The sequence below is a fragment of the Gadus morhua genome, chromosome 10 (assembly GCF_902167405.1).
Source record: "Gadus morhua chromosome 10, gadMor3.0, whole genome shotgun sequence".
Lineage (NCBI taxonomy): Eukaryota > Metazoa > Chordata > Actinopteri > Gadiformes > Gadidae > Gadus > Gadus morhua.
This window is the reverse complement of record NC_044057.1, coordinates 14,049,015-14,056,128: the sequence shown is the minus strand read 5'-3', so window position 1 is coordinate 14,056,128 and position 7,114 is coordinate 14,049,015. Positions and strand designations below refer to the sequence as shown.

Here is a 7,114-nt window from a genome sequence, read left to right as displayed (position 1 = left end):
ACACACGGAGGGAGTGGCATTTATGCTCTCCAAAGAAGCACAGAGGGCCCTCATCAGCTGGGAGCCCATCAATTCAAGAATCATCACTGCAAGATTCCAAACCACCCATAAAAGATTCAACCTTCAAATCATACATTGCTATGCACCCACCAACAATACTGATGAGGAACTAAAGGACAATTTCTACAACCAGCTACAACATCTACTCCAGATCAGAAAAGAAAAAGACCTTCTCCTACTCATGGGCGACATGAATGCCAAGGTGGGAAATAACAACAATGGATACGAACTGGCTATGGGAAAGCATCGACTTGGCCCCATGAACGAAAATGGGGAGAGATTTGCAGATGTATGTGCTGACAACAATCTGGTTCTAGGAGGGACTGTTTTCCCCCATAAACCCATCCACAAAGCCACCTGGATATCACCGGACCACTCTACCGAAAACCAAATCGACCACATATGTATAAACAGGAAGTTTAGGCACTCTCTCCTGGATGTACGAGTGAAGAGGGGGGCAGATGCCGGGACAGACCACCACTTACTGGCTGCAAAACTCCAACTTAAGCTGAAGCGCTGCAACAACCCCTCTGACAGCAGAACAAAATTCAACCTACAGCTCTTCCTGAGAACTGGTGTTAGCACTAGGAATGGGTGTCATGGTCTGTCTGTTTCCTTGCCTTGTTTTGGTGTTTCCTGTTTTACCTTGGTATCTCTGTTTTGTCTCTCCCCATGTCCGGTCAAGTTTCCCTCTTGTGTGATTACTGCTCCTAATGTGTTCCAGCTGTTACTCGTTGCGTGCCCTGTGTTTAGTATTTAAGCCCTTGTCTTTCCTTTGTCACTTGTCGGATCATTGTAGTTTGTGGTGAGTTGTGTCCTGTTCTCGATGTTCCTTGCCTTTTGCGTAAATAAAATATCCTTTACCTGAACTTTCTGCTATTGGGTCCTACCTGCCTGCCTGCCACCCGCTAACCGTGATAATGGGTGGTCCAATGAAGTATTAAGGTAAGCTTTAATATCGTAGGGTCTAATAAGCTATAGATCCAATCATTGTTCATTGACAATATTTACAAAGGTAAAATAATGGATAACCAAATGTACGACAAGCATTGAGCACTGTCTTTGCCTTTCAGGACTAATCTGTACTGTTTGACAATGGACAATATTTACAAAATTGTAATAATGGATAACCATATGAATGCATACAACAAGCATTTAGCGCCTTCTTTATGCCTTTACTGTATGAATCTCATCTACTCTTCCTGGTGAAAGAGACTATATTCTATCTCTGGACTTTCTGGACAGCGGCCCCTTACTCAAACCCTGCTTGCTTTCTGCTTGCTCTCAATCTTTCTTTTTATTTTATTTGTCCCACTTCTTTCTATATTACTTCTATCCGCTTAATGTATTTGAGTAACTGCCAATATCGTGTGAATACATTAACAACAAAAGCAGAATATTAAAACTGATAACAGGGAAAGTCTATTTATTAATTATATCAAATGAAAGGCGTATCTGAAATGTTAAGGACTGTTTGAAAAGAGTCTGGAGGGGCCTTAGGGGGTCTGGGGGAAACAAGATTTACATTTTAACCACACCCCCAGTAGTCAACAGACAGTCGTATACTGACAACGACACATCAGTCTACTCTTTCACAATGGTTGTGTTCACTGGCTTAATGTTATCATTATCAAAGTGGTGGAAACTTCTGTATGCTTTCAAGAAGTTTAGTCTTTTTCCAAACATGTTTGGGCTGTGTGTGTGTTTATTATAAAGGAGACATATCATACCACCAGGTGAGAGTGTGATTAGCCTTACAAGCCGTTTCGAAAATCTTCCCCATATGACATCACTAGTGGTTGTGTCCACCTAGATCTGTGCTGGATAGATCAGTCTACCAGTCTACCCAGTGGACTGAAGTAAACGTTGCTCATCTATCCAGCACAGATCTAGGTGGACATGCCCACTAGATTTTCGAAATGGCTTGTAAGGCTAATCACACTCACATCTGGTGGTATAATATGTCTCCTTTAAGGAAGTATGAAAATATGAGCTCATGTGAGGACTAGTCTTGTGATAATATAGCCATGGATGTAAAGCATATTTTAGGAAGTCTCTGGGACAGTATTTATAGTGCAAAGCATAGGTATAAAGAGATCTGAAATATCCTGTAGATGTAGCCCACTGTTAGTTGCCTGAAATTGTTCTCAAGTAAAAGTATTTGAGTTAAAGAAATACTCAAGTAAATGTCAAAAGTAGCTCCCTTAAAACTACTCACTAAGCTACTTAGTAACATTTGCCAAGGTTACCTTCCACCTGCATCCAATGCAATGAACTGAAATGGAAAGAGTACTTTCATTTATGGTCTGGCAAAGGCATCCGTATGAATGAAAGAAAATGTAAAATTACATATGCGGTTCGATTAACACATTGATAAATTGAAAATAAAGTGTTCTCAGGCTCTCAATATATCTGAAATGATAAACTCAATCTCCTCCAACTGCCATGCCTAATGTGAATCCGGTGGACATAACATGCTATTTTGAAACAATATTAAGAAGTCTATCTGAGGTATGGTGTTATGAATGGTTATGTGCCTATCCAAATTTGTCAAGAAGCATTTTGATCTGCACCTGTTGATATAACCCCTTGGAAATTAAACCTCTGGAGAGGTTCCAGACTTTAACGTCTACCAATGACAGGCTATTGGGAGGAGGAATTAAAAGAGGAATTCAAAAAGTCTGAGATGGGATGGCGCATGTGTGGTGAGGTTAGGAACAAGCCCCTTGGCATTGAAAGGTAAACAGCATTCATGTTGGCTTAAGCAAACGGGGCCGGTTGTTTGAAAAGTCGTTTTTTTCTGCCCCAATAGAAAAGTAATAGTGGACAGTATTTTACATCTGCAAACTCATTAATAACCTCCTCCTCTCTGTCTCTCACCAGAGCACTCTTCACCTCAGGAGCACTGTTCGTGGCCTTCTCAAGTCCAGGTACGAAAGCCCCAGAAAACGTTCTCCTCCATCAGTATAGGGCTTATACATTGTGACGTCACATCACAATGACGCCGCCCTTTTGGGAGCATATGAGCACCGTAATGTTTGTTAATATATTGGAATAATGGTTGTTGTCTTTATGGTCAGACATTGTTGTGAGTGTTCATGCGAGATGTCGAAAAACAACCTTTCATTAGCCTATGTTGTGGTATATTTATGTTTATTTAGGATTTTACTAAATGAATACTAGATATAAAAGCATTAAGTAAAGCAGAAGTGATATTAAACTTCTGCTTTAGCGACATGACTCTTTCCTTTCCCCCCAGCTCTCTCCGTTCTCCTCTAACCCGCCCTACACTGCTGGCCCTGGGGGGCAACATGTTACTGATTACCAATCTGCAGGTACTGTCATAGTTACACACGCGCACACACACACACACACACACACACACACACACACACACACACACACACACACACACACACACACACACACACACACACACACACACACACACACACACACACACGGAAACTATTGGAACTGTTATTGATTAGCAATCAAAACAGCCATACCCTCCGCCCCAGATAGGCAGCCTGTTTGGGTCTCAGCGGTCCACCTTCATGACGCTCTGCAACGGGGCCTTCGACTCATCGGCGGTCCTCTTCCTCGTAATCAAGGCAGGAGGAACACGCTCTGACATTTACCGTCAGCGCGGTTCTCAGTGAATCAACAGCTACATGCACCATGCTAGCATGTTCACACAATATTCACGTTGATCTATAGCTAAATAAAACACCAAATTATTTCCTTGTTATACGTTAATACACACTAGACAGCTATAATGCATTAAAATTCTTTATTAACTATTTATTAACTCGTTATACTTTCATAAACACTAGACGTGTGTGTGTGTGTGTGTGTGTGTGTGTGTGTGTGTGTGTGTGTGTGTGTGTGTGTGTGTGTGTGTGTGTGTGTGTGTGTGTGTGTGTGTGTGTGTGTGTGTGTGTGTGTGTGTGTGTGTGTGTGTGTGTGTGTGTGTGTGTGTCCGTCCAGTAGTTTGCTTTGGGACGCTGGTGTGCCTGATCATGGCTCTGCGGCTGTGTTCTCCCTGCTGCAGTTCCCCTTCACCATCCTCATCAATAGACTGCTAGGAGGAGACCCGCTCTGGTTCAGTACAGCAAGCTCATATCTAATACCGCAGTGGTTCTCAAACCTTTTCTACTGGTGTACCGCCATTACGATTATTCAGCTAACTTCCCCCTTCACCGGCACAAAAAAAAAGCTTTAAGAATTTAAACTTTTTCAGGTTGATCTTTTTTAAACTTGGCTATTCTTTTTTTATTATTACGTTTAAAAGAAATCTGAGTACCCCCTCCATCCATCCTCCTTCTATTTTACGCTACATCTCTGTACCCCTGCCCATCCCCAGAGCACCAGGGGGTGTCAGTATAGGCTGAATGTAGGGGTTCTAGCAGCAGTACTGTGCAGTGCGCCTTGGGTTTACAGCCTGCCGAAGCTTTCTATTTGATGATCTACTAAGATGCTTAAGACCAGAGCTTCCTCCAGGGGGTATGTCTTGATATATTATTTCTACCCCTCTCTCTCAGGTGAACGTGGTCCTGACACTGCTCTCTCTGTTGGCCTTCCTCCACCCTCTCAACGTTCACCTGCACTGTCGCAAGCTGGCCTCCCAGAGGTGCCAGAAGGCAGGGGACTACGTCTCCTCATAACAGCTCCCTCTCCCTCCCTCTCCTCTCTTCTTCTCTCCTCCCCTCTCCTCTTCTCTCCTCTACCCTCCTCTCCTCGATTCTCTCCTCTCCTCTCCTCTCCTCCCCTCTACTCTCCTTTCCTCTCCTAACCTCTCTTCTGTTTTCTCCTCTTCTCTCCTCTCCTCTCCTCTTCTTTCCTCTCCTCTCCTCTCCTCTCCTCTCCTCCCCTCTCTTCTCTTTTCTCCTCTCCTCTCCGCCACTCACCCATCATACAGAGAATAAAACAATGGTTGTAAAAGGTCATAAACAAGCGCATATGGATTACTTATGGTTTGAAATACATACAATTTAGAAAGTGTAACACATATTTAATTAAACAGAATATAGCCTTCCTCAACTCTAGTCCCTCAAAACCCCAAATGAGAATGGAAATTGCCAAGGGCCGTTTAGTTGACTTCACAGAGACTTCCTAACAGATGCTTGACCTACATGGCTTTATCATCACAAGACTAGTCCTCACATGAGGACATTTCATACTTCCTAGAAAACCAACACTCACACGCACAGCCACACAAATTATTGCAAAAGGACTCGCCTCCCTGAATGTACACAGAGATTTCTTCAACTTTGATGATGATTGCATTAAGCCGATGAACCTGGTGAGAGAGTGGACCGATGTGTCACGGTCAGTGGATGAATAACGGTGGATGTCTGATCTTGTTTCTCCCAGACTCCTAAGGCCACTGCAGACTCGTTTTCAAATACACAATTTCAGATGCGCTTTTCATTTAATACAATTAATAAATAGTCTTTCCTTGTCTGTTTTATTATATTGTCCTGGTTGTTATTGTATTTTCTATTCTTCTGTTATTAATGTTATAGTTCAGCAGAAGCTGACTCAGGAGGTCAGTATATTTTGGGATTATTGCCCAAAATATCAATGGAGCAAGAGACGGTGGTTGCGGTGGTTGCTCCATCCTGCCGCCCTGATGCCTCCAGGGAGGCCCTTCCTCTTTCCATCAGGGCTGCGTGACAGGAAGGCCAGTGACAGAGACAGAGATACGGTGACCTGTTGTGTTTGTATGTCATGCACTCTTTGGGGTCTGGTCTTTTGTCTTTGATCCTGAACCCTGAGTCTGTATTGATTGAGTGAGTGATTAATTGATACCGATAAAGAGAGGGGGTTGGGGTGTTGGGGGCAGTTTTTGTGTATGTGCATGAGATATGTCACGCAGCCCTGATGGAAAGAGGAAGGGCCTCCCTGGAGGCATCAGGGGAGCAGGATGGAGCAACCACCGTCTCTTGCTCCATTGATATTTTGGGCAATAATCCCAAAATATACTGACCTCCTGAGTCAGCTTCTGCTGAATTATAGCATTAATAACAAAAATAGATAGATACAATAACAACCAGGACAATAGAATAATAAAACAGACAACAAGGAAAGAGTATTTATTAATTATATTAAATGAAAAGTGTATCTAAAAAGTTAAGGCCTGTTATAAAAAGAGTCTGGGGTGGCCTGGAAGAAGGGGGGTCTGGTGAGACAAGATCAGACAATCATCCACTGACATCGGTCCACTCTCTCACCATGGTTGTGTCCAATGGCTTCATACAATCATTATCAAAGTTGTAGCAACTTCTGTTTACATTCAAGAAGGTGTGTCTTTTTGCAATGATGTTTTATGGCTGTCGGCTTAGCTCAGGAGGTAGAGCAGTTGTCTTGTTAACCGAAAGGTTGCTAGTTCAATACCCAGGTCCCAGTGTCGATGTGTCTCTGAGCAAGATACTTAACCCTAACTGCTCCTGACGAGCTGGCTGTCACCTTACATGGTTGACTCTGCCGTCGGTGTGTCAATGGCCCTCATTTATCAGCGTACGACAGAAAACGTGTGTAAAATGGACGTACGCTCATTTCAACGTTGAGCTTGGCATTTATCAATTTGAACGTGAGCGCAGGCTGCGATGAAATCTCACGTCAGGTCTGAGCTCGTGTACGCAAGTTTTTTTGGCGCAACATACGGGTATTTCAATGATGAATAGTGCAGCACAAGTAGCCCATGTTCAACATCTGTATTAATTATTAAATAAATTGGAATTAGTCCAGCCGTTCAAACAGTTACAATCAAGTCAGGCCTAATTAAAAACAGTATTGCTATGAAAATAATTAGAATGTGACAGGTGAAATGTTTATTCAGCTGTCTATATTAACAGGAGCTTTGCCAAATAGGTGGTCGTGTCTCAGCGATGGCAGATCTGGCTCTGTTAAGGACCTCAACGCACAGACGAGAGAGTTTTTCGAGACCGCGCCGATTTTTTTAAGGAGGGCGATGAATGGCTCTTGAGTCGTTTTCGTCTCCCAAGGCATCTCCTGATGGAGCTATGCAATGCTTTGGAGCCACAGTTAA

The 7,114-nt window shown here is 43.1% G+C and overlaps 1 long non-coding RNA gene across 3 annotated transcripts; it reads left to right on the top strand.

Annotated features, from left to right (window-relative positions):
- LOC115552813 (uncharacterized) lies at nucleotides 1-4,820 on the top strand. 3 transcript variants are annotated; one of them, XR_003978377.1, is made up of 5 exons: nucleotides 1-1,005; nucleotides 2,944-2,990; nucleotides 3,320-3,395; nucleotides 3,582-4,164; nucleotides 4,605-4,807. It is a non-coding gene; the product is annotated as an uncharacterized LOC115552813 (long non-coding RNA). The 3 variants fall into 3 exon arrangements; XR_003978376.1 differs by having other exon boundaries at nucleotides 7-1,005; nucleotides 3,586-4,820; XR_003978375.1 differs by having other exon boundaries at nucleotides 7-1,005; nucleotides 3,582-4,820.
- The last annotated feature ends 2,294 nt before the right edge of the window (nucleotides 4,821-7,114 follow it).